Source organism: Myotis davidii, unplaced genomic scaffold (genome assembly GCF_000327345.1).
Source record: "Myotis davidii unplaced genomic scaffold, ASM32734v1 scaffold449, whole genome shotgun sequence".
Taxonomy (NCBI): domain Eukaryota; kingdom Metazoa; phylum Chordata; class Mammalia; order Chiroptera; family Vespertilionidae; genus Myotis; species Myotis davidii.
Genome location: NW_006383007.1, coordinates 2,992,883 through 3,019,800, shown reverse-complemented (window position 1 = coordinate 3,019,800; position 26,918 = coordinate 2,992,883). Strand labels below are relative to the sequence as shown.

Genomic DNA, 26,918 nt, shown 5'->3' with positions numbered 1-26,918 from the left:
TTAAGAGGTTTTAATTTTTTTTAAAATAGCAAAAGTAATAGTACAGCATGTAGTACTGAGCAGAATATCAAGTTTAATTCTAACTTTGACATTAATCTGGACAGGTAGTATATCATTTCTTACCTACAATTTCTACAACTACACAATAAAGTGTCTGGAGTAGGTGATTCCGAGAGCCCCCAGAATGCTGTCATTTATGCTTTTGTCTAATGATTAATTTAGAGTAGCAGTGGTGAATGGGTTGCTAACCTAGGAAATTGTCAAATACATAACATTGCGTGGCGTATGCTGGAACTTGTCAAATATAAACTCACAGCTGTAAAAGGCTCAATAAACCTAAAGTAGAAAAAAACCTTAAAGAAAAATACACCAAAAAATGTGAAAAATATACCAATTCTGAAAATTCAGTGACAAAAATCTTAAAAACTAGAAAAAAGATACATTGTGGGCAGATAAAAAAGGGTAAGATTGATAGTTAATATCGCATTAGAAACTACACAAGCTAGAGAAAATGGAGTGAAATGTTTAAAGTACTTTAAAAGATCCATCAACCTAGAACTCTATATTCAGTAAAAATATCTTTCAAAAACAAAAGCAAAATAAAGATACAAAGATAATTAAGAGAATTTTCCAAGCGTTTAAAAATAACCCATGGATTATAGCAAACATCACAAGAACATTTACAAAAATCATTGAAATGAATGTAAATGATAACAAATATATCCAAAATTGTGGGATGAAGCTAAAGCAGTGTGTATAGAAACACAGCAACAAAGGCTTCAAATTGACCATCTAATAGAAAAAGAAGAAAATATAAATCAATAAAATTGAGGAAAGAAAACAACAGAACTTTTATAAAATCAAAAGCATGTTCTTTGTAAAAATGAACACATTTGCTAAGCAAACTTCCAGTTGGGTTTGTCAAAACAAAACAAAATAAAACAAAAAAAAAAAGGAGAGGACATAGCCTTTGGAATATAAAAAGGGTAATGAAGCAATATTATAAACAGCTTTATGTTAATAAATTTGACAACCTAGATGAGATTGATAAATTCCTTGTAAGACACAAGTTCAATTGAGGAAATAGATGCTCTGAAGAGCCAGATCTATAAACGCATGCAAGATTCTCACTGTCGTTCAACATTGGAGAAATCTAAATTAAATCCACAGGAATATACTATTACATTAACTACATTGGTGTTCTTAATAAGGAGGAGGGTATTTGCCCCCAGGGGACTTTTGGCAGTGTCTGGAGACAGTTTTGGTTGTACAACTCAGGGTTGTACTTGCATCTAGTGGGCAGCAGACAGGCCTGCTTCTAGACATCCTACAAGGAATGGACTTATAATATCAATGTTGGCAAAGATGTGGAGCAAAAGGAACTTATAAAATGCTGGCGGAAGTGAAAAGTGTTTCACTATTTTTGAAAAACAGTTTGGCAGTTTCTTACAAGGTTAAACGTGAGTTTATCATATCTGACAATCCTGTTGATAGGTATTTACCCAAGAGAAATGAAAATGTATGTCCATGCATTGCTATGTTCATAGCAGTATTTATTTTATTCAGATTAGCCACAAACTGGGAAGAATTCAAATGTCCATCAACTGCTAAATGAATAAACAGATTGTGGCATATCTATGTAATGGAACACTTAAATAAGAAAAATAAATACACTACTGATATATGCAAGAGACTAAATGAATCTCAAAAACATTAATCTAAGTGAAAAGAAGCCATACCTCAAAGACTACATGCTGTTTATTTATATTTATATGAAATAAGAGGAAAAGACATACTATAGTACCAATAAGATCAAAGGGGCCATATTAGGCATTGAGGATTGACTACAAAGGAGTAAAAACTATATTTTAGGAGTGATGAAAATATTCTGTATCTTGTCATGGTATTTGCATGACTTGATACATTTGCCAAAAGTCATGAATTATACACTTTAAAATCAGAAATGTTATTGTATGTACATTAAATCTCAAAATAAACCGATTAAAGGAAAAACAAAGAAACTGCTTGCCAAATGAGGGAAATTCCTTCTAGAATTATGGGCTTCAGAGCCACTCAGCCTCTGTCAAAGTGGGAAGCCTCTCGTCTAAGTAGGCAGCTGCCTCTGCAAAGCCAGGTCTTTCTACCACCTCAGCTACAGTCCACAGCACCCAGCGCAATGCCTGCCACCTGCCTCTCTCTCCACTGACACACTTCCAAATTGAAGTAGAAGCCTATTTTTCAGTCAGAGTCCTGAGCAATGTGTCCTTGAGCTATCCAGGTTCCACTGTACATTCAGGTATATTACATGGAAGTTGGAACTGAAAACAAATGAGCATTTTCAAAGTATCCACAACAGTTCTTCAGGGCACCTTCAAGTACCAATCGGATAATCTTTTCCCTGCTTCTCATGTGTAATATGTTTATTTTTCCCCATCTCATTTAGTATCTCTCACTTGCTGCCTCCAAACCTTCCTCTCTTGCTTGCTGGCTGTTTAGTCTTTCTTCTATCTGAATCCTTACTATCCCTCTAAGCCTAGCTCTAGCCCTCCCCTTCTCTCTCCCCCCACCCCCTCGGCTCTTAGATCCAGGAAAGCAGGGCTTATATCTCAGGAGCCCCATGTTTTGGAGTGTGGCTAAAAATGGCTAAGTACCCTTATAGTGTACCTAGTAATGGGATTGGCTGTGGTAGGCTGTATGGGTGGAGAATCAGACTGCATCAAGACCTGTGTTATCCCTGGTCTCTGCTTCTCCCCTTTAGCCTGCTCCATGACTCTCTACCCCTAACTCTTGCTTGTGAGGTCCACAGAAGACTCAAGGAGCTCCAAGACTCAAGCCTCTGAGATCTTCCTTGACTCCTTGACTTTCTAGCTGGGCCAGGAGGGTGGCCTGACAAGTGCATTGTCCCTATTGGCTTTTGCAGCATTTCTCCCGCGGGACCACAAGAGATTGTGCTGCCAGAATGGGGCTGAAGGTTGATATTAAGTGATTCTTATGTCAGACACAGAAAGTATTAAGGACACCAGTTTTGCTCAGCTGTGCCAACTGGCTCTTCTTCCAACTGATGTTCTGTTTCGACTCCAATTGACATGGTGACCCTGTGTTTTCCTAGGTCTGTTGCAGGCCTTGTGGACCCAAAGTTATACCTTCCTCATTCTTTCTGACCATGAGCCCCTCGCCTGTTCTCCTGGTATAATGTGTGGAAGGCATGGGTGGGGTGATAATTTGACATCAAGTACTCTCTAAATGTTAATTTTGCTGGTAAGATAGATTGGATCTTGAAGAATAGGCTCAGTATTAAAATTATTTTTTAAATTTCTTTGTTGATTAAGTTATTACATATGTGCCCTTATCCCTACAGTACCCTCCATCCTCCCCACTCATGCCCTCACCTCCCTGTTGTCTGTGTCCATTGGTTAGGCCTATATGCATGCATGTAAGTCCTTTGTTAATCTCTCCCCCTTACCCCCACCCTCCCTTACTTTCCCTCTGAGGTTTGATGGTCTGATTGATGTTTCTGTCTCTGTATCTGTTTTTGTTCATCAGTTTGTGTTGTTCATTATATTCCAAAAGTGAGTGAGATCATGTGATATTTATCTTTCTCTGACTGGCTGATTTCACCTACCATAATGCATTTTTCACTGCATCTAGCTCTGTTTGGCATTAGCAGGTTTTCATTGTGTGTATTTTTTCTCTGACAGATTTTTTTATAGGCCCACAGAATACTCAATCTTCTCAATAAATCAAAAATTTCATTCAGGGGATCACATGCTTAATATTTTCTCTCTAAAACTAAGCTATTAAATAATGTTGGCTTATTGCCTTAAAGTCAGCATTCCTGAAATAAAGAAAAATAAAATATACATTCTTTTGTTTGGGCAGTTCCAGACAAATTCTGCTTTGAAATTGAATTCTAAGTCTGTTATGATGTAAAAGACTAAACCATTTTTTGCATGGTATGAAAAAAGATAAAGTAAATGGACACAGGTTTCTTGAATGTAAAACAAATGGCTCTTCCTTTTATTGTAAATCCTTCTTGCTAAATAAGTACTTCTTATGTCATGTTGATCCTGACAGGAGCAATTCTGATTTCCTTTCTCTGGTATGTGGTATGGTTTTAATGTTTGGTGTGATATGCTGTAATATGACATAAATGTTATCATAAGATTTATGGAATTGACCAGAATCTTATTACAGCAAGATTTGTCCTAACAACCTAAGCCTGACATCAATTTGGATGATGGATCCCCTCAATTTAGAGTTCCTTCTAGCATACAAATAAATGGTAAAAATATCTGCCACTTGTAATAGATATTTGACTCCAAATCTATCAAAATCCTGTGTTAGCAGTAAAATTAAATTAAATATTGTTTTGATTTTCTTACTTTTTTAATCAACACATTCATTGGTATATTTGATGGGAAATTTCTTGTATTTATGTCAGAATAATGTCTTTAAATATGAGTTTGGCAGAAGAGAATAGGAGAGGTATATGAATGAAAAAGATAGGAAAGATTAGAGAAAAGAATATGCTAGAAAAAATATATAAATGACTTAAAACAAAACAAAACTAAACTAAACAAAAAAAACATTGAAATAATGGAGCAGACCATAGACATGGGAGCATAGAATGGGACAAAAAACTTATGTTTTATTTAATTTAAATACTTTGAAGTGCTTAACTGTATATGCTTAAAGACTTGAAATATAAACACTTATTTTAAGAATAAAATGTTAAGTTTGGGATGAGTCAAGACATTGAAAGCAAAAGATTAGGCAAAGTTCAGTAAGATAGTATTATTGAACCTTTATCCAAATTGCTTTTTTACCCAATTTGGAAGCACTTACAATAATCTATCCTGAGAACTAGAGAGGATGCCAAACCTTGCAGAAAACTCTGAGTGCATATTTCCCAGACTATTCTACTTTTAAAGTATCCAATGATGACAATCCTATATAATAAAGAACTAATATGCTAATTAGATGGGAAGGTGGAACGATCTTCCAGAATTACCTTCTGGAAAGACCAGTGGGCAGGGCTGGGGAGCCACAGTCAAACATCCCCCGAGGGCTCCCGGGATGCCAGAGGGATATCTGACTGCCAGCTTAGGCCTGATCCCCTGGGGAGCAGACATCGCTTGAAGGTTCCCGGGCTACCAGAGGGATGTCTGAATGCCAGCGTCAGGGAGTGGGCCTAAGGTGGCAAGTGGACATCCCCTGAGGAGTCCTGGTCTGCAAGAGGGTGCAGGCCAGGCTGAGGGACCCTCTTGAGTGCATGAATTTTCATGCACTGGGTCTCTAGTTACTTAATAAAGTTAATAATTTATGTAAAATAAATGATGTATGTGGAGAAAAAGTTCAGATGTAAACTTTGGTGTGCAAATCTGCTAGGTGAACAGAACTTTTTATGATCAAACACATATTTAGTAATTTTGAAACTATTCATTGCATGTTGAATTTAGATGTAAATATCAATTTATGAACTTTTTTACTGTTGACACTATTACAGATGTCCCACATCCCTTTAACTACCTCCACCCAGCACGCCCCCACCCCCCAAGCCTTCACTACACTGTTGTCAAACTTTTCAAAGCATGAATTAATTCAAGGAATTGTTATTAAAAATATAGTTGGTTAATAATAGGTTGTTCAAATTCTATTTATATTTTTCAAGAAGTTCAATTATTTGACTAAATTGAACCATTAAAAACCTGTTGTTGTAAGGAAGCTTGAATGATAAAATACTGAAATTAAATAGAGATTAAAGCTTACTGCTTTCTAAGTTTTACACAGGCCATTTGTCCTTTAAAATCAAAATTTTACTTATAATTTTGGAATATTGAAATACTTCCAATTGTAGAGGAAAATAAGAATTTTAAAAATATAGAAAATTGTTTTTCCACTTGAAGTTTAAGAAAAGCAAGGCATAATGAAAAAAATTTTCTCAGAAAGGAAAATTTAGAACTGCAAGGCATATATTTCATATCAAATTGATAGATTAAATGTTTTCTGGGACTCTAAAATGACATATTATTAATATAGATTCCTTTGGAATCATCAGACCATTATATAATTAATCCTTTAGCTAATTATGAAGTTATTATTACAATTAAATTACAAGTTTTAATCTGATACCAAAGCCAGAAGCTAAATCTTGTAATAAATATCTGAATAAACTCTTCTAGAAAAGACTGCAATGATGAACTATCCCAAGCACTTATTGAAGTTTGATAACTATTGAACTAAATATGGTTCATTGTTAGTATTTGAGCAGTGGGAGAAAAATAAAGGCCATTGGTAAGGTACATTCAAATAGATATTTAAGTGATTACAGACTTTGCATTTGTAAAATGGAGGAGGGTCACGAGAATTAACAAAATTGTGTATGTATTTTGTAGAGTACAAAGTCGTTGAGACTATCCAGAGATTTGGGGACATAATGTCAGCATCAGCATGTGACTCTCATTCCTGGAGGGTTCAAATCAGGTGGAACTAAAACAGAATATGTGCATGTGTTTGTGTGCATATAAGCACATGAATGTTTTCATATTTAAAATGCACTGCAAAACATTAAGATTCAAGCCAGACTTGTGATTTTGGTATAGCTCAAGCACAAGAGTAAAGTAGCGATGAGAAAGGTGAGCATTATAGTACCTGAGTATAACCTCAACAAACTTGGAATCTTCACTAGCATCTATATCAACTGAAAATTGAATGACCTTAGCAATATTATTGGAGGCAGGGTCTACCAATACCAACAAGGCAAATTGGCTTGCATACTTCCCCGCATAGCATGTTTGGTCTGGAGACACAATGAGAACACTTAAGGAAATGCTTTCTCTCTGGTGACTACTGTGTAGGGGCAGATGCATCACCAAAAGAGAGTGTGGGAGAATAGAATTTGGGCATGGAAGCAACTCTATCTTGGATCTCTTCTCCACTGATTTATTTAAATCTTGTTACTTAAGCAGGTAGGAATGTCATGCTAAATTCATATTCTCAAAAGAGTAAACTAAGAAGTGGGGAAAAACCAAACCTGAATTCAATAAATGTTTTTAAAGTTTAAACTCTGTGTGACATCCGATCAGCAAAATAAAGTAAACATTATTGACTTGTGTTTTGTGGCTCTATTCACAGCTCTGATAAATGTAACCCTGGGCATTTGTCCACTACCTTCAGGCAAGCTGTCATCATATGCAGATGTAAAATGCCTCAGCTGCAACACCACAGTTCATTACACACTCCAGCTTAGTGACTGTTTTGGGCCACTGAGAAAACAATGTAAGAGTTGATGAGAGTTGAGAAATTCAAACACCAAACGAGTAAGACACTTTAGGCTCCCAGAGAAAAGTTTGAAAACACTTTGCATTTGCCTGTTAAATTTTAAGATAAAATATATGATAAAAATTGCAGAGACAAGACCTTTGCCACAGGGAAATTCTGCACTGGCATGGGAACTAACAGATCTATTCCAGCAGTCTCAGGTCAGTCAGGAGCAGGGATTGAATGGCAGTCCCAATTTAGAGGCCAAGTCAACAGTAAGTTAAGTCTAAAGGCTAATTAATTAGTTTAAAAGCTAATTTTAATAAACTAAAATTAGTCTAAGAGATAATTTCCTAACTTCTTTCACTTAATGGACTAGATTCAAATGTATTGATGATTACCTTAATGGATTGAAATGATCAAATGGTAGAAATACTAAGAGTGGGCAGTCAAGTAATGTATAGGTCTGCATTGCAACTCAAGAATATTCTATTAGTTTAATTAAGCTTTTCTAATTTTGCAAAGCTCAAGAGATGGGGATCATCAGTATAAAACATATTTTAAAGTATCTAAATGTTAGTTTTATTTTTTTTATTTTTATTTTTTTAAATATATTTTATTGATTTTTTACAGAGAGGAAGGGAGAGAGATAGAAAGTTAGAAACATTGATGAGAGAGAAACATCGATCAGCTGCCTCCTGCACATCTCCCACTGGGGATGTGCCCGCAACCCAGGTACATGCCCTTGACCGGAATCGAACCTGGGACCTTTCAGTCCGCAGGCTGACGCTCTACCCATTGAGCCAAACCGGTTTGGGCCTAAATGTTAGTTTTAAATAGTAGTACTAAATGCGTCTGGAAGGACTGGCTCAGTTGGTTGATCATTGTCCTGTGCATCAAAAGGTTGCTGGTTCTATTCCTGGTCAGAGCACATACCTGGGTTGTGGGTTCAATCCCTGGCTGAAGCACTTACAAAAGGCAACTGACCAATGTTTCTGTCTCACATCCTCTCATACCCATGATTTTCTCTCTTTCTTTATAGGGATTGAAACAATTATTCTTAAAAAGAATTTTTTAGAGCAATACTGTATGACAGTTTTATTCAAATTTTTGAAGAAAATTTATATTAGTATCCACATGTTTATCTCTATATTTGTAGCTATATTTATATCAATTTTGATATTGCTAATTATATAGCTCCACACAAAAATTTCTATTTGTCCAAAGAGAGCCTAAAATTCCAGAGAAATTGGGGAATGGAAAAGGGAGAAGTTCATGTCTACTTATTTTCCAGAAGGACAAATTTCTACTTCTATTTCAGTTACATAGAAAACAATTGAAATAAGATGTAAGGAACTTTTTCATAGGAAATTATTTTTATTGCATTATTTTCATTGTTTATTTATAAATATAATTTACCATTATTGACAAACAATACAGAAAGTACACAAAAGTGTAAAAGAAATTAAAATAATCACCCATAATTTTACCACTCCAAAATATTACTATTGATATTTGGATTTTTTCCCCTCTAGTATGACAGTCTCTTGGAACAATTTCTTTTGTGGTTAGCAAACCAACCATCCCCTCTTTTTATAAAAGGCTGATGATACATTGCAGTCCAACCAGAGATTCCCTAAATCAGGTTTTTTTTAAAAGGTTGCTAAACAGCAGGAGCCATCCAACCTGTGCCAAAAACTTACTGCAGATACTCAGATGGTCAGGGCACCATTTTCACCCTGGCCTCAGAGGAAGAAAAGGCTCTGGATTACACCTGCTTCTTCTCCTACCTTAGAAGAAAATGATCAAACTTTTCTCACAGAAAAACTGAAGGTTCAGGGCATCTCACATGAGAAAGAGGGAAGCACCTGATCAGATGAAAGATATTACAGTTTTACTATTTAAAAGTGCCGCTCCCAACATTGAACTGTTTTGAAGAAGGCATATATATATTTAGAGATGGGGAGTTCAGAGATGAGGAGAGGGAGAACAAACATTAGCCGAAGCCAAAAGCTAGTTGGCTGACTTGGGAGGAAGGGAGAAAAATTCAATTGGCAACTCTTGAGAAGAAAAAATGAAAACTATTCTAAAACTTTAAAAGAAGATTTAATTTAGAGCTTTCTTTGGAAAATGTAATCTTAAGAAGAATCTAGTCATATTCAAGCTAAACTAGGTATTCATATCCAAAGAAATGAGAAAGTTGGATAAACAGCTGGCAGTGATCAGGCCAAGAGGATAAAACATTAATAATTATAGAATCTTAGTCCAAAAACCTGTTATTCTAGAAGATGGTGGAATCAGATGAAAACTTGCACAGTGACCCAGTTTCAGTGGGTTTTAAAGTTCTAAGCAGATAAAACAGGTTGTCATATACCCGTGGCAATACCCAAGGGTCATGAAACATCTTAGAGCTGATAAAGTGAAGACAAATATCTTTATTAAAAAGTATTTACTGTCTTTGATGACATGAGAGCAAATTACTTTTGCTCTTTTTTTCCCTCAGAAAGACCTGTAATGTTTAATATAAATATCTCATAACACTCATTACATCATTAGAGTGCTTCTTGGATGGTTTGCGAAAGAAGAGAATGTTCCTAGAAGATTCTGATAGTTGTGTGTGTGTGTGTGTGTGTGTGTGTGTGTGTGTGTGTGTGTGTGTGAATATATTGCACTGGGTATATTTTGTTTACCCCTCCACATCGCTTCTCCACTTTTTGTCACTTTTTAAGGGAGAGGTCCTGCCTCAGTAGGCTGCCTTGCCATCTGATTTGTTGCTTACCGTGGTGGTGATTTGTGCTCCATGTCCACAGCTGTCTATTCTATAGTTTCACATCTTCTTTTTCCATTCATCCATTGATGGACATATAGATTGTTTCCATATCTTGGCTATTGTAAAGATTGCTGCATGTGCGTACAAATTATTCTTTGATATCCTGTTTTCATTTCCTTTGAAAATATACCCGGAAGTGGGATTGCTGTATTCCATGGTAGTTATATTTTTTAAAAAACATCCTTACCTGAAAGAGAGAGAGAGAGAGAGAGAGAGAGAGAGAGAGAAATCCACAAACATGTTGGTGTACAGGATGACATTCCAACCAACTGAGACATCTGTCCAGAGAAGTAGTTGTATTTTTAATTTAATTTTTTAAGAAACCTCCATACTGGTTTCTATCACTTCTTTCCTGAAACACTTTTCTCTCTTGAATTCCATGTGATGACTATGTTCTGCTTTTCCTCTGTACCTGCCCTCTCAGATTAGTTTATTGGGTTCTTTTCCTCTTCCCAACATTTAAATTTGGCATTTCCATGTTTTTTTCTGCCCTAGTCACATTCTTTCCTAGAGATTTTAGCTCTAACTTTCTATGAATTTGTATCTGTGGACTTCACAACTCTAGGTGTATCTCATAAGTAATCCAAACTTAGCCTGCTAGAAAAGTTAATAATAACAAAAATTTAGATATTATACAAAGATAATAAGTTAGAAAGTGAGTAATTTACCCAAGATCATAAAGTGAGGGTCAGAGAGGTTCTAGAAATCTTGTTCTTTAACTAGTAGACTGGAGTCTTTTTGCCCAAACTCATCCTTTCCTTTCTCTCCCTGTGGGAAGTCAGGAAGTATTTCTCAGCTTTTAGAAATGAGCCTAAATTTGACCTATTCAGAGAGGCTGTCCTTGATCATCTTGTCTAGTAGCTCCTGTCTGTTTATCCTGACTTCACTTCCTATTTATTTCCTTGAAATGATTATTTATGAGAAATTGTAACTCAGATCATTTATCCACCACTTCTGTCAGATACCCTGGATTGTTTTTGCACAGCACCCACTCTAATCGCTTTAGGTGTGCCTTCCTGTACTGCACCCTATTTTCCTAAGGTTATCTCGCAGCTGGGTTTTCCATGTGATTTCATTTTACCAACTAAAAGCTTTCACAAGAGAAATTAATTTGGAACTAAGTTATGTGGGAAGAGATAGAGGATGTAAGGAACAACGTTGCTCAAACAGATGACGCAGAAAAAGCACAGTTCTAGAGCTTGACAGGTGTGACAGGAGGTTCCAGACACTGCAGCTCCTGAATGTTGTGGAAGCAGCGCGTTTCTGGAGCTGCCAAGGGTGGTGGAGGCTTCCTGATATACCTTTCTGACTGGGGTGGAGGCTGCAGCTTCCTCGTCAGCTCAGTTCTGCCATGTGGCTTACGTGTGGGAGCAATCTAGAGTCTGTTTCTTTTATCCTCCAAGTGATTTTTTGAACTGTCTATATGCTTATTAAACCTCTTTGTTCTAAGTCAACTTCAGTGGACTCTGTTGTCTGTAACTAAGAACACCTGTCAGTTCATCTAGAAATTTTTGTGTCTGTTTTATTCCTAGAATATATATACACTCTGAGAGAAATTAACCTTTTCCTGTCAATTACAGAATTCCCAATGTCAGCTCCAGCTTAGTTCAAAGTAGATGTTAATATGTAATTATGAATTTCATGACATAAATTTTAGAACCCTTTAGTTTCTCCTGCAATGATAGAAATTGCATTGGAATACCCTGCTAATAAATTCCTGCCAGCCCACTATGGTCTTTCGGTATATGTATTATCTTCATTTCAGCTTGGTTCTAGAATATGACAAGTCTAGGGGATTGACATTGTTGAATAGGTCTCAGCTACTCACTGTTCCTAAAATTTGCCATGTTTTCTGTTTTTTTGCTCATATGTGAAATACCCTGTGCTCCACTATGCTACACATTTTTCAAGAACAGACTGAATTAGTGTTTTCATGCAGCAGCCTTTCATGTACTTCCCCAAATGATTAGTTAATTATACCTTAATTTATGTTCCTACTAGTGACCTGGTGCACAAAATTCGTGCACATTAACAGGGAATTAATGAGAGGAAATATTTTAATATTGCTATTTGCCCTTTCTCTATAATAGAGGTGTCAGAGATGAAAGAAAATTAGTAAAATATATGTGAAAATCTTCCTCCTGTCAGAGTCTGGGGCATGCCATAGGAACCAGAGTCAAGTCCCCGCCCACCCACATGAGCCTCAAAATCACATGAGACCCAGACCTGGCTGGCCCCACCACCATTGGGCTAGATCTAGACCCAGCCGTCCCCACCCCAATCAAGCCCCGCCAGGTGGGGGCGTGGCCTCAGGTAGCCTGGCCTGGCACCAGGAGTGTGAGGCATGGCCTGAGGTCCCCCTGCCCGGGCCTGGGGGTGAGCTTTGAGGTCCCCTGGCCCGGACCAGGGATCGTGGCCTGAGGTCCCTTGGCCCAGGCCAGGGCAGGGGACATGCCATGAGATCCCCATCAAGCCCTGCTGGGCAGTAAGGTGTATGCCTTGAGGTCCCTGTCAAGCCCTGTCAGGTGGGGGGCATGGCCTGAGGTCCCCCAGCCTGGGCCATGGTGGGGGGCACACCTTGAGGTTCCCTGTCAAGGCCTGCATAGTGGGGGGGCATGGCCTGAGGTGCCCTGTCAAGCCTGCATGATGGGGGGCATGGCCTCAGGTCCTCCAGACCCACACTGGGGTGGGGGGCGTGGCCTGAGATCCTCCATCAAGCCCCGCCAGGTGGGGGTGGGGGGGTGCAGTCCCAGGTTCCTACTGATTGCTCATTAAGGCATGTTACAGGAACTTGGCCTCTGCTGTGGGTGTAGCCATCTTGGCCGTTACAGTGTGATGGTCAATTTGCATATTCCCCTCTTTATTAGATAAGATAATACTTTGTAGATACTTTATTAAAGCATTTCTAGAAAAATAGATTGCATTTTATTATTCTGAGTCATTGTGTTATAATTATTAGGTGAAATAAAATGTATGTGTGAGGAATATTAAAATGCCATAAAGCTTGCAAAAATGTGCTATAAACTCACAACTATAAGTTATTATCTTTATTATTACATGCAGAAACAGAGAAATATAACTGCTCATTTTTATTTTCTGATACTTAGAGTTCCAATTAATTCTATTTATCTTCTTTCTGAGGACTTACTTGCCTTCTACATGACCTGATGTTTTCAAGCCCTGGAAAGAGTAGTCAGGAAGCATTAGGAAGCCACATGTTAATTTGTGTGGTTGACTTGAGAGTAGAAGTTTCCCTCAGAGTCTTTCCTCAGAAAATTAGGAATAATTCAGTTTGAAACTAATCCATTCCTGGATACAAACATTCAAATACTATCCTCAAACAAACAAACATAACTGAATTATTTTTACTTCCTTTTTTCCCTTTAAATGAATTAAACCCACTTTGAAAATCATGCTGTACTGCAATTATCCCTCAGTTCATTTGGAGAATTTTCTTTTATAGTATGGAATATATCAGGTGACTCAAACTCAAAGAATATATGTAAATGTTTATTATTTCTGATATTTTCATTTTTTCTTCTTTAGAGACTTTTATTAGCACATGTTAGAGAGCAGGTACTACTTTGTACTTTGAATATTTTATTTGAAACATTTATCATTTATCATATTAATACCATATATGTCCACTGATTCTTATTATTGTTAATAAACCAAAATTTACATAAAAAATGAAATAAAAAGTTAAGGAGGAAATATTTACAATATTAAACTTAAGCCAGATGTGGAAGCATACTTTTACGGATTAAACATTTACTGAGTTGGCAGGAAAAGACTTTCTTCCTCATTCAGCCAAATAAGTTTTGTTTGAATGGATTCTAATTTCTTATTCCTTTACCCTTTTTACCATCTTTCTGTTGCTTTGTTTACCTAATAGTGGTTTTTTCTTACCACTGCCATCCACAGTTCTGCACAGCTGCTTCCCTGATGAGCGAACGAGCTCATTTTCATCTTTACACAAGTTTAAACTATGCGCTAATCCTATGTGGCTTTCACAGAAACAGTGACTGAAATTTCCTTGTGACAGTTCTCATTGCTACACTTTTTTAAAAAAAGGAGTATTCAATTGAACTTGATTATAGAAATACATAAAACATCCTTATCCAGTTCTGTATCCTTCAAATCACATGTATTATTTGAAAACTAGTGTGGTCAAGGCCTAGATTTATAAAGAACATAACATATGCATTCAGAAAATAAAGAAACAAAACAGACTTTTCCAGAAAATTGAGAGTTTCTAATTTCAATTCTTATCTACTAAAGGCTGATTAATCAACTTCTATCGAGTATTTCACCCAAATGCCTTTAAAATGACTTTACCTAACATGAGTTGAACAACCAAAGCAATAATACTTTACACTTGTTTCATATATTCACACATGAAAAGATTCAAGGAGATTTCCTAATTTAGAGATATTTCAATAAACACCAAGCAATTTCTTTCTTCCTTCCTTCCTCCCTCCCTTCTTTCCTCCTCTCTCATTGTCTTACTTCTTCCTTCCCTTACTCCCTTTCTTTCCTTTTTCCTTCCCTTTCCTTTCCAAGTTAATTTTCTGTACTTTTTGGATAGTGCATCATAGTCAAAGGCACGCAGAATACTCTACAATTTAAACAATAAAATCCCATAGATTTGGTATTGCAACTTCCACTCAGATAGATGATAACTGGATAGAGATTTGGGGAACTAAAGAGGAGGTACGTTGGCATTCCTAATGACTTCACTTTTCATGTTGGACTTGTTTATTGATTTCTTTATTTAAAAGTGAGAGAGGGAAGCAAGAGGTTGAATTCTGGGTTATGCTTAAATAAGCTAAACTACTTAAGAAATTACCATTATTCCATTTCATTACATTTTGGCACCGAGGTACATGCACATGTTACTGGGTTGTAAGAGGTGTTTGTGAATTAGAGTTAAATAGCTTGAGGGCTATATGGTTCATACTCTTTCTTAAAATAATGAGTATGAAAAAAAACGAGTGTGTAAAAAAATAAGTAAAAGTCAAATATAAATATCAATAGAAAGTAACCATACCACATGTGAAAAGCATGAAAATATTTATATGGGATTTTTAGGTCCACGTCCCAGACAAGTTAACTTCCCTTCTGTTGTGCCTTTACAAATGTATGGCTCATTGAACATAAATGACTCATAATATTAATATGTCAACAAAGCTTTACTATATGTTGTGTGTGTGTGTGTGTGTGTGTGTGTGTGTAAAACTTTGAACATATACATGCTACTGCTGTTTTGTAGCTAAATAACATCTAATTGTGCTGATGTGAGAAAAATCAATGAATTATATTATGCATTCCTTAATTCAAAAGCGCAGTGAAACTGCTGTTAGATTTGACGACTTCAGTTGAGTGTGTTTAGAACTATGTGTGAAATCTTTCCTGGACCATCTTATAGAAAGAGGTGAGGATATGGCATAATGAAGTCAGGGTTTCTGTTTCATTTGTCCTCAAATTTGTCCATTATACAAATTTGGAGATCATCAAGTTAAACTTAATTATTCAGGTTGGGTTTTTTTTAATGACCATATTTATGCCTAAAAGTAGGCGTGGGAAAAATATAAAATAACACACAAATTGTTCTCTTTATAACTAAATCTTTAAGATCAATTCAATGTTTCAAATTGTTGTTCTGGTTTTGAAATTCTTTTATGTGACTAACATTTTGTAATATTTCAAAATGAAATTATATATTGTTTGAAGAAACTTGTTTCATATTGTTTCATTCAATTACATTAATTAGTAGAAATGGAATGAGTTTAATTTTATAAGTAACTTGGCCATTGAGGTTCTAAAGTTTAAGCACTTACTGCCCAATGCAATCCTTTTATGTAACAAATTAGAACCAAATGGGAATTTGATAACAGAAAAATTATTTCATGCTAAAACAAGAAGAAAATTTAGAGAGTATACATATCATGCACTATATGCTTGGATATTTATGAAAACAATAAAAGCTTATACTGAAATTTTAATTATTCTGTAAGTTGTTTTTCATGGGTGAGATGGATTTTGATCTGGTGAATTCTAACAGAGGTTTTATTGTTATCTGATAGTTAGAAATCTAATCAAAATTTTGTCCTGCCATAACAACAAATTTTGTGAATCAATGGCAAATGTCCATACTTAGAATATCATATAATAATATGGTTATAATAATAGTAGTATGTTTAAAAATAATATCATTTTAATAGGATATTCAAAAAAAAGTAAAGGGCCTCAAATCATATGTACAAATGGAAAAATATACAATATGCTGGAATGCTAAGTCAAATTGAACTAGGGATTAGGAGCCCTAAGACCTAGTTTCACTTCTGTTGCATCTACCCTTTCATTCTAAAGCAAGCTATTACCACTCTTCTCATTTGTGAGATTTACCCTCAGGCATCTTAACTTTCCAGATTTCCAGTCATCACCAAATTTCTAGTGTTCCTTACATTATGAATGTTGGACTTTTGAACAAAATCTATCTGAAATGTATTAACTAATATGTATTTCCAGAATAGAAAGTGATATTGCCTGCTACTCTGGAGAGCAAGATGTGTTCCCTAAAGCATCATGTTACTTTACTTTTATGATGCTGAGATGGCCACAGGAAGGGCATCTGCAGGAAGACAATCTTGGTGCATTACTGCTTATTTTATTAACCGAAATGAGATGGTCACCATGTAATAGAGATAGGGAAATCGTAAGAAGGTGGAGATATTTATTTGATGTCTTAAAATTTCTTCTTGACACATACAACAAAATTAAATTTTAAGGGAAATAATGGGTTTGGCATGTTATGGGATGGCCTGTGAAATTAACTGGCAGTTTCTTTAGGTTTAGGGAAATGGTTTTGAGTTCCAAACAATAAACAAGTGCAATTCTGGCACAATGTTTATTTGCACATTGGAAGTTGCATATGAGTCCTGATTGCTCTATACTATAATGTTAACTCTATTTAAATGTGTTATAACAAATACATCCTTTCTTTAATTTAGAAAATTTAATAAAATATTCTGGATATCAAGGCTAATTTGCTACATATCCGTTCTTAAGGAAATCCTCATACTCTGTTGGGGTGGGTTGTACATTGGTGCAGTCACTATAGAAAACAGTATGAAGGGTCCTTAGAATTTTAAGAATAGAACTACCATGTGATACAGCAACTTTTTCTGGAAATTTGTCTGAAGAATATGAAAACACTAATTTAAAAAGATAGATGCATCTCTATATTCATTGCAGCATTATTTACAAGAACCAAGATATAGAAACAACCTAAGGGTCTATTAACAGATGAATGGATAAAGAAGATGTGGTACACACACACACACACACACACATACATCCCACAATGGAATGCTACTCAGCCATAGAAAGATGAAATATTGCCATTTGCAACAAAAGGGATGAATTATGAGGGTACTATGCTAAATGAATTAAGTAAGACTGCAAAAGACAAAAAGCATATGATTTCACTCATATGTAGAATATAAAACCAAAAAGTAGCAAACCAACAAATTAAAACAAAAAACAAACCCAGATACAGACAACAGAATGGTGGTTACCAGAGGGGAAAGGGTTTGTGGGGAGGAAAAATGGGTAAAAGTGGTAAAATATATGGTAAGAAAATGAAATTAGACTTTTGTTGGTGAGAATGCAATTGAGTATACAGATACTGAATTATAATACTATATACCTGAAATTAATATACTAATATTAACCAATGTTACCTTAATAATTTTTAAAAGAATAAATAAAAATTTAGATTTAAAATAGGAAATAGACATATAAATAGATTTATACAAATACATAAATGTTAGTTTATGTTAGTTTAGCTTCAATAAAAATTTTGCTCAAAAATGAAAATACAGAAACAATTTAATACAAGCAATATTTAACAATTCTTCTTTAAGGACTCAAAGTGAGCATCACTAATAATGGGACAATTTGACATTAGTTACCAGCTCATATGATGGAATACATAGAGAATTCTTGCTGAAAAAAAAAATTCACTGAATAAAAATGAAGTCTTTAGTTTCATATCCAAGCTTAAAGAAAATACATAAAAACAAGTCAAATGAGATGACAAGGAAACAATGAGATAGTTCCAGAATTCATGGCAGTGTAAAAGGCAATTGGCCTTGTCTCTTTAAAAAGTAAATGTCATTAATTCAAAAGAATATATGCACTACTATATTCATTGCAGCATTATTTACAATAACTAAGATATGGAAGTAAAACAAGTGTACATCAATAGATGAGTGGATAAAGAAGTGCCTATCTACACTAATAAAAGAGAAACATGCAAATTGGTGTCACTCGGCGACGCCCACCAGCCAATCAGGATGAGTATGCAAATTGACCCAACAAAGATGGTGGTTAATTTGCATATGCAGGCGCAGAGTGAAGACTGAAGAGGGCTGAAGACTGAAAAGGCTTGGCTTCTCTGCTGCAGCTGGAGTGGAGAAGCCAAGCCTCGCTGCTGTGGCCAGACCAAAGGCCTTGGTCCTGGGTGCTGGAGGAAAACCGGTGCTGGCAGCCAGGGGAAGGAAGGCCTATTGCACAAAACTTCATGCAACGGGCTTCTAATATATATATATACTTGGACATAAAAAATGAAATCTTACCATTTGAGACAGCATAGATGGACCTAAAGGGTATTATGCTAAGTGAAATAAGTCAGTCAGAAAAAGACAAATATCATATCATCTCACTTATATGTGAAATCTAAAGGGCAAAATAAACAAAATAGAAACAGATTGATGATTGCCAGAGGGGAGGGGATTGGGGAACTGGGTGAAAATGGTGAAGTGATTAAGGAGAACAAATTCATAGGTACAAAGTAGTCTTGGGAATGTAAAGCACAGCATAGGGAATATAGTCAATAACAAATTAATCACTATGTATGGTGCCAGGTGGGATTGGAAATATCAGGGGGGATACTTTGTAAAGTATATGATTGTCTAACCACTATGCTACACACCTGAAACTAATACAAAAATAACATTGAATGTAAACTGTAATTAAAAAGAAAATTTAAATAAATAAAGTCAATGGCATGCCCAAGAAAAAAATACCTTGTTGAAAAGGTGGGGAAGGGTGTGTAAAAGGCTGATTAGATGATGGTTTACAAACCAACTATAATACATTTTGATAATAATTAAGAAAATCTAAATATGAGCTGGATGTTAGATGAAACTCAGAAATAATTACTGATTTTCTTATGAATGATAATAATAATGTTATATTGGAGAATGTTCTTATTCCTATGAGATTCATAATAAAATATTTGGGGGGTGAAATCTGCAGGCTACTTTAAATGGCACACACATACACACCAACATACTTTAGAGTTGAAGCAAATTTGGAAAAACATTAACAATTGTTTAGTCTGCATTGTAAGTATACTGGTATTTATTGTACTGTTCTTTGAGCTTTCCCAAAATTTTTAAAATTTTATAAGAAAAAGCTGGGAAAGTTGCACAATTTGAATGTCACTGAATAGTACACTTAAGATGGTAAATTTTATGTTATGTATACTTTTTAAATGATGGAAAAGACCTTATGTAAAGAATAAGCCTGTCTTAACCACAGTAACTGTTGACAACAAACTAGAGGTTGTCTCAGACCTCTAATTATTCACTTAAGGTTTACCCAGAAACATAATATTCAGGAAAACATATTCTAGAATTTAAAAAGACTACCAGATAATTGTTCTGGAGTCCTGACATTTTTTTAAGCCATGAAAAACAAATAAGGTCTGGATAAAATTCTACCATAGAATAATGCAGACAGTTTTTCAGTAAAAATTCAGTAGGTATTATTGGCTCTAGTTCATTTGGGTTTTATATAGAGGCAGGAGAAGGTTCATCTAAATACAACTTGTGGACCCCTCTTCTTTATCCTTGAGTTGTCCACGAATGATATTACTTAATGTTTTGCTTGGGATAAAAAGAAACTAAATGAGATAAGTATTGGAAAGTTAAACTTATTTGTAAAAAATTCCAAGTAAATATTACAACAATTATGTGAACCACAGTTCAGAGGATATGAATAGATTCTAAAAGTATCCTGGGACATAACTGAGGTTCAACAAGTCAGGGACAATTTTTTCCTAAAGCCTTTTAGGCTGAAGCCACAATTAAAGGACACTTTTAGTTCCGTCCAGAGCGCTTCCACACACAAAACTGTGGGATACTGTAATTCTTACTCACAGTGACTGAAAATAAAAGCTTGGTTAAGTACAAAGGGCTGCTTTCTGCCAAGCTCAGTGGAAGAAGGAAGTGGCAAGGGTGGTACAGGATGGCTGAAATTCCCCAGTCTTAACTACGGATAGCGGGATTGCTTAGAATTCTGAAAAACAATCCCAAATTAGGTCTTATAAAGAAATAATGACCTGACAATGACTAGAACCTGGGTATGAGACCAAAAGGGAAAGTAATATTTTTTTCATCACAAAGTCCTAAAGTAGATCGTGTATTGATTTTTTAAAAAATCATGGTATTTGGGGTTCCACAGATCTTTATTTGATCTTGTATCTCTAGTTGTGTGTGAAAATTAAGGCAATTAACACCTCTGTGATATATTTTGTTAAAGATCCCTAACCATAATGCTGTTGTAAAGAGTAAGTTAAACTATATATATATATTACTAAGTACAGTGCCTTGAGCACAAGAAGTACTCAGTTAATTTTCACCAGCATCAAAATCACCTCAGACTCCAACTCAGTCCAGCTTTGCTAACCACAGTGGTATGAGGCAACTTGACCTAGCCCAAGGGCTGATATTAAACCCACTGGAGTGTTGAACAAAGGAGATAATGTTTGAGCTAATAGCAAATATGACTTCTAAAATCTACGACAGTAATTTAGACCAGAAGTCACAAAGTCAAATGCTTAGAAGAATTCCAAAGGGACTATAAATGAGTGACTCAAGGGTGATGGTGTAGCAGCTGGTACATGTGAGTGGTCAAGTCTATGTTAATCTTGTGAGAACATATCCCATCTCAAGGAGCAGCTGCTATTTAATTCTATGTCATGATTGGGATAAGGGGATGGAAGCCCAGTGTGAGAACACCTTATTAGTTTTGTTGTTGCTGTTGTTGTTTTTTGTTATTGATTCAGAGAGAAAGGGAGAGGGAGAGAGAGATAGAAACATCAATGATGAGAGAGAATCATTGATTGGCGGCCTCCTGCACGTCCCACATTGGGAATCAAGCCCACAACCTGGGCTTGTGCCCTGACCAGGAATCAAACTGTGACTTCCTGGTTCATAGGTCGACACTCAACCCCTAAGCTATGATGGCTGGACAACACTTTATTCGTTTTTAAGAGAATCTGAAAAATCCAAAATATTTCTATTATATTTCCCGCTTCTAAAACATTGAAAAAAAAATACACTGTACAGGCCAAATAAAACATGTCTTTAGCCAAATACTACTAACTAGTGATCTCAGGTCTATGGCTTCTTATATCACACCTACCTAAGATTACTATTGGTCCTAAAGATTGAAATGGGATTGAACCTCTGGCTTGGAAACAAGTGGGAGAGAGAGAGAGAAAAGAGAGAGAGAGAGAGAGAGAGAGAGAGAGAGAGAGAGAGAGAAGAGAAAGCAAATGTGAGCGATACATGTTATTTGTACTTTCTAATAGCAACCTTAAAAAAGTAAATAAAAAGGGTGAAAATAATTATATGTTTCATTTGACCCAACATATCCAAGATATTATTTTAACATGCAATGAATTTACTAGTACAATATTTTATATTTTTATGATGTCTTCAATATCAGCATATATTTGACACTGACAGCACATTTTAATTCAGGGTTAGGCACATTTAAAGTGCTCAATAGCCATATGTAGCTGGGAGTTATCCTACTGGACAGCACAGGCCTAAAGCGAGCTTTTCAAATTTTAATATGCATAGTGAAATATGGTATATCATGTTAAAAATGCCAATTCTGATTCGCTGGTTGGGATGGAGCCTGAGATGCTTCACTTCTTACACGCTGGGAGGCGGGGTCAGTGCTACTGGTCCATGGACTACACTTTGAACATCAAGGAGCCAGATCATTGTGGCAAGTCTTCCTCAATCAGCATCCTTTCACCTAAAGCATTCCCTTCTTTTTCAAATTCAGACAATATCTGTTGAAGATCCTAATCTGATATTCTAATGGTTAGTCACTCACCATATTTAGATGTGGAATGACATTAATAACTTTAAAACAGGCAATATTTGATATACCACTTGCAGAAACACTGCCTGTGTCCTTATTGCCCCATTGCCCCCCCACCCCCCCACCCTCCCACTCATGCCCTCACGCACCTGGTGTCTGTGTCCATTGGTTAGGCTTGTATTTATTTATTTTAAACTTGGGAACCTGCCAGTGTTACCAGGTACTTTTATGAGAAAGCACTTAAGCACAGGACACAGGATAAGCACAACTTAATAATTCTAACCTCATAGGTTTGGCATGTTAAACTTTTAATAAAACAGACAATAGGATTGCGGAGGGAAATTTGACAATAATATTCTCAAAGCTTTAGGATTTAGGGGCATTCCTTGGTCAAGGGCATGAATATTTCATGAACTTTCCAAAGAGAAACATAAAAGGAACTTTTTTATTTCTTCCTGACCATCCTATTTGAGGAATGCGTAGAGTTCTACAGACAGATCTTAGATCTTTGTTCAACTATATATAAATATGGAAACTTAAAAAGCTAAATGAGGGGGAGACTATAATCCAAAGATCCTATATAGTCCTCAGGATGCAAAAGCTTTTAAGCTCAGAATAGTATTCTGGAGTTAACCAGTGAATTAGAATTCCTAAGAACTTGTTCACACTCATTTCAGATTTGCTTGTGAGCTTTTAGCAAGTGGTTTACTCTATTTTCTTCTCTCTCAGACGGAAAGAATAATGCTTGTTTAACCTATTACACAAAGTTGTTAGAGAAGTGTAAAGGAATTTGGTAAATTGTAACATGCAATTATAAGTTATTCAAGCATGTTGAGAGGAAGGTACTGAATCTTAAACACAAGATGGTGTCTGAACTGACAAGATGATCAGGTACTCAGAGCCCTCCCTACTGCTGCTTTTCATAATAGTTGCAGCTATCTGTTGATATTATGTTTTCCAAGTAAAAATTCAAGACAGGATTCTAATCACAGAACTAATGTCCCTTCCCACACAGGAGAAAACAGCATCCTAAATGGTAAGTAAATAAAAAGAGACTTTATGATTTTTTTATTTTAAAGTCTTTGTTTTAGTTCTTAATTGAACTAAGTATGGAACTCTGTATACCAAAGATACTTTTCCCCTAATAACAACTATGTAAGTCACTTATTGGCATGCAATCTCTTGAGTGAAAAGATCTAAAATTTAATTCTTATAGACAGCTTAAATTAAATTCACGTGGTAAAAGTTATCCAGTGGGATCATTGGAAAAGAATTAATTTTGTTTCAAAAAAATATTATATAAAACCGAGGAGGAAAAAAAAACTATTAAATAATAAAATTGAGAAAATCATAAAATATTATTATGATAAGGCATTAAATAAGGCATAAATAAAAATAAATAAGTAGAAGACAATATTATAAACATGTCAATTAATTATACATTGGTCACAACTTGGAAGCAATTCCAATCAAAATTATAAGTTTTATAAGTTGACTTATAACTTTATAAGTTGACTCTAAAAATTATCTAAAAGAGAAAAGGGCAAGTATAGCATAGATACTTCTGAAGAAGAAAACCAAGGTGAATGAATTGTCTATTTTATACCAAGAATTATTATGAAAATAACAAATGAGCAAGATTCTATTATTTCAGGGAGGGATGAATAAAACAAAGAGTGAGCACAGAAACAAACTAACTATGAAAAGATAACTTTAAGATAATCAATGAAATATGAATAAGGACTAATTAGGTATTCAATAATATTAAGAAATTATTTTGTTAGGTGTTATAATATCATCATGTTTTCTTTTAAAATGATTATTAGATAAGGATTCATACTTAAGTGTTAACAAGTGAATTATATTATCTGTATTTGCTTTAATATAAACAAAGCTGTAAAGGCAATAGAATCTAGTATTTTTAGTAAATTATTAGTTACAGAGGTAATTATGAAGAGGAAGAGGTCTGAGTTAATATCTGGATTTTGCTTCTGGTTGCAGGGGTAGCGCCGTTTGCCAAGATAGAGGATAAACAAGACACAGCAGTCTTCAGGAATTAAAATAAATTTAATTTTGGAAAATAATATTAGGTGCTAATGGGATACTGAGAGTTCTCTGAAGTTAGCAGTAGGATAATTGAGTTTGAAATAAAGAAGAGAGATCTGTGCTCGGGTTGTAGTTGTGAAGACTAGTCTACTCCAGAGAAGTGATCAAATGACCGAAGAGAACCTACAGTGTATGGTAAGAAAAAAGTCCAAGGATGAATTCTGCTGGATACCAATATGTATGAAATAAATAAGGGAGAATTCAATGACAAATTATGAGAATAAGAGGTTAGAGTATTCGAATAGTTTTGAGAAGAAAGGATTGATCAGCATGAAGATTAATCAACCCTAATCCAATAATTTAGAGAAGTTAAATAAGATGAGAACTGAAAATAATCCACAGGATTTAGAAATTGGCAGTCATTGGTGAATTTATCAGGACTTGCTTCATTTGAATAATGGTGGCAAAGGAACAATCACCATGGTTTAGTGACTATATGAGAAGTGAGAATTGGAGACACTTGTTTTGAAGAGTTTATCTGGAAACTGAAAGAGAGTTAGGGCAATGGTTGAGTACAAAGGGGATGTCCTTTGTTATAGAAATTACTTCAGTATGTTTAGAGGCAAAATGAAGTAGCCAGTTGACAGGCTCAGTTTGAGACTCTATAAAAAAAGAGGGAACAATAGATGAAGTATAGCTGGAAAGACAGATGAAAAGTATCAAAAACAAGTTGAATTCGCTCTAAACAGCCCAAGGAGTTCTTTTTTTTCTCTGAATCTAAAAAAATAAATATGAGGGAATATTTCACTTAGTAAGAATGAACTATTTTTTTTTTTTAGACTCAGGGGAAGACATATTCTGAATGCAGATGGCAAGCTCAGAGACCAACAGCTGTCATAATCAAATTATGACTAGAAATTATCAACAGGGCTCTGGGGGGGGAAGGGGGGTTAATTTATGAGTCAATTTTGGTTGACAGAAAGACTGACAGATCAGGTGGTAGTTTCTATGTTTAGACCCAATGTTCTCTGTGAAATGTGAAGCAAATCATATGTGGATAAGAGTCAGGGCCAGCAGCTAAGAGCAATGGTTTTGAGAGAGTGAACTTTAGAGTCTTTGGGGGGAGGGTGGTGAAATTAAGAGTTGAGAAAAAGCCCATGAGTGGGTAGCTAAGGGCCACTCCAGCTGAGTTTGGAGACCATAAATTATAAGTAGCAGCCATCTACACCTTTGTGAAATTTTCTTCATCAATACTCAGAGGTATGGCTCCAGGTGCAAGCAAGAGATGTCAGCATCAGTCTACTTTAGGGGGGTTAACAGGACAAAGCACAAAAAGATGTGGGCAGTGGGTATTATTGCAAGAGAGAAGTTAAATAATATGCCATGCATCTAGGTTAAACAGGATAAGGGGTAAGTAGTGATGGGCTAAGAAGTCTTTAGATAATAGCAGTAAGTATGGATAGAAGATGGCAGGGGTGTCAGAGGAATATTGTTACAAGTGCCTACTAATGAGCTTGGATACAGCAGTGGAGAGTTAAAGCAGAATACTGCTACAATTTTGTCATTCTATAATAAGTTGAGAGATAGTGGTGTAAGCAGTTAAGCTTGAAAGCTATTGAGCAGGAGGCAGAGGAATGAGATCTGTGACTAGATTGACAGTGTAGAGCAGTTCCTATGTGATGGGGTCATGGCTGCAGAGGAAAGAGTAGGAGTCAATAGTAAAAAGAATGATGGGTGGAAAGAATCCCAGAATAAGCCAGTGATAAGAGTAAATGAGAGTGAGCCAATCAGAGACCCACACTTTGGTTGGTGGCCAAAGGACAGTGGGAAGAGAATGTGGTAGATGGACCACTCCAGTGACTTCTAGACAAACCAAGTCCCAAGTGGTCAAGGGTCTTGTGAGGTTAGCAATTTTTAGGCTCCACTTATCATTTAAAAGGAATGTCACTGAGATTTTACTTATCTCATCTCTGAAGAGTTCTCTTTCTCAGGCTGTTAAAGGGAAAAAAATGCATCTATATTCATTTCCTATCTTAAAATTTATTTATTTATTTATTTTTCATTCAAACCACTCTTACCATGTTCCTATTATGTACACATTAGTATTCTAGGTACAATGCAGAACATGAAATAAAAGTCATTTATCCCTGCCTCTGAGGAGCTTGTTTTCTTATTGAAGGTATGAGAAATGTGTATATTTACCTCAAATCTGTGGATCTTGGAAGAAGTCTTTTTTTCCCATTAAAGTAGACTTCAAAATCTTCAGTCTTCAGCCTGTGGGCATAGTCAATATATCCTGATATCTCTTGCCCATGAGAATTCTTGTCACGAATGAATATCACAGACTGGTAGTACAGAAAAATAAAGAATGGAGAGAATAAATTAATAAAAGTCATTTGAGTAAATGTATCCTATATAATAAAAGAGAAACATGTAAATGAACCATCCCTCTGCTATTCCCAAGCCACGCCCACCAGCCATGCCCACCAGCCAATCAGGAGCGAGTATGCAAATTAACCCAACTAAGATGGCGGCAGCCACAGAGCTGGAGCGAGCAGGAGGCTTGGGTTACGTTCAAGGCTACAAAGTTTCA

At 35.7% G+C, this 26,918-nt stretch overlaps 1 long non-coding RNA gene across 1 annotated transcript in view; it reads right to left on the bottom strand.

Moving 5' to 3' along the window:
• Nucleotides 1–26,918, bottom strand: part of LOC102770366 — a 328,666-nt gene that overhangs the window by 39,881 nt on the left and 261,867 nt on the right. The window contains exon 2 of the long non-coding RNA XR_436439.2: nucleotides 26,528–26,670. This is a non-coding gene — a long non-coding RNA (uncharacterized LOC102770366). The remainder of the gene's footprint in view (nucleotides 1–26,527; nucleotides 26,671–26,918) is intronic.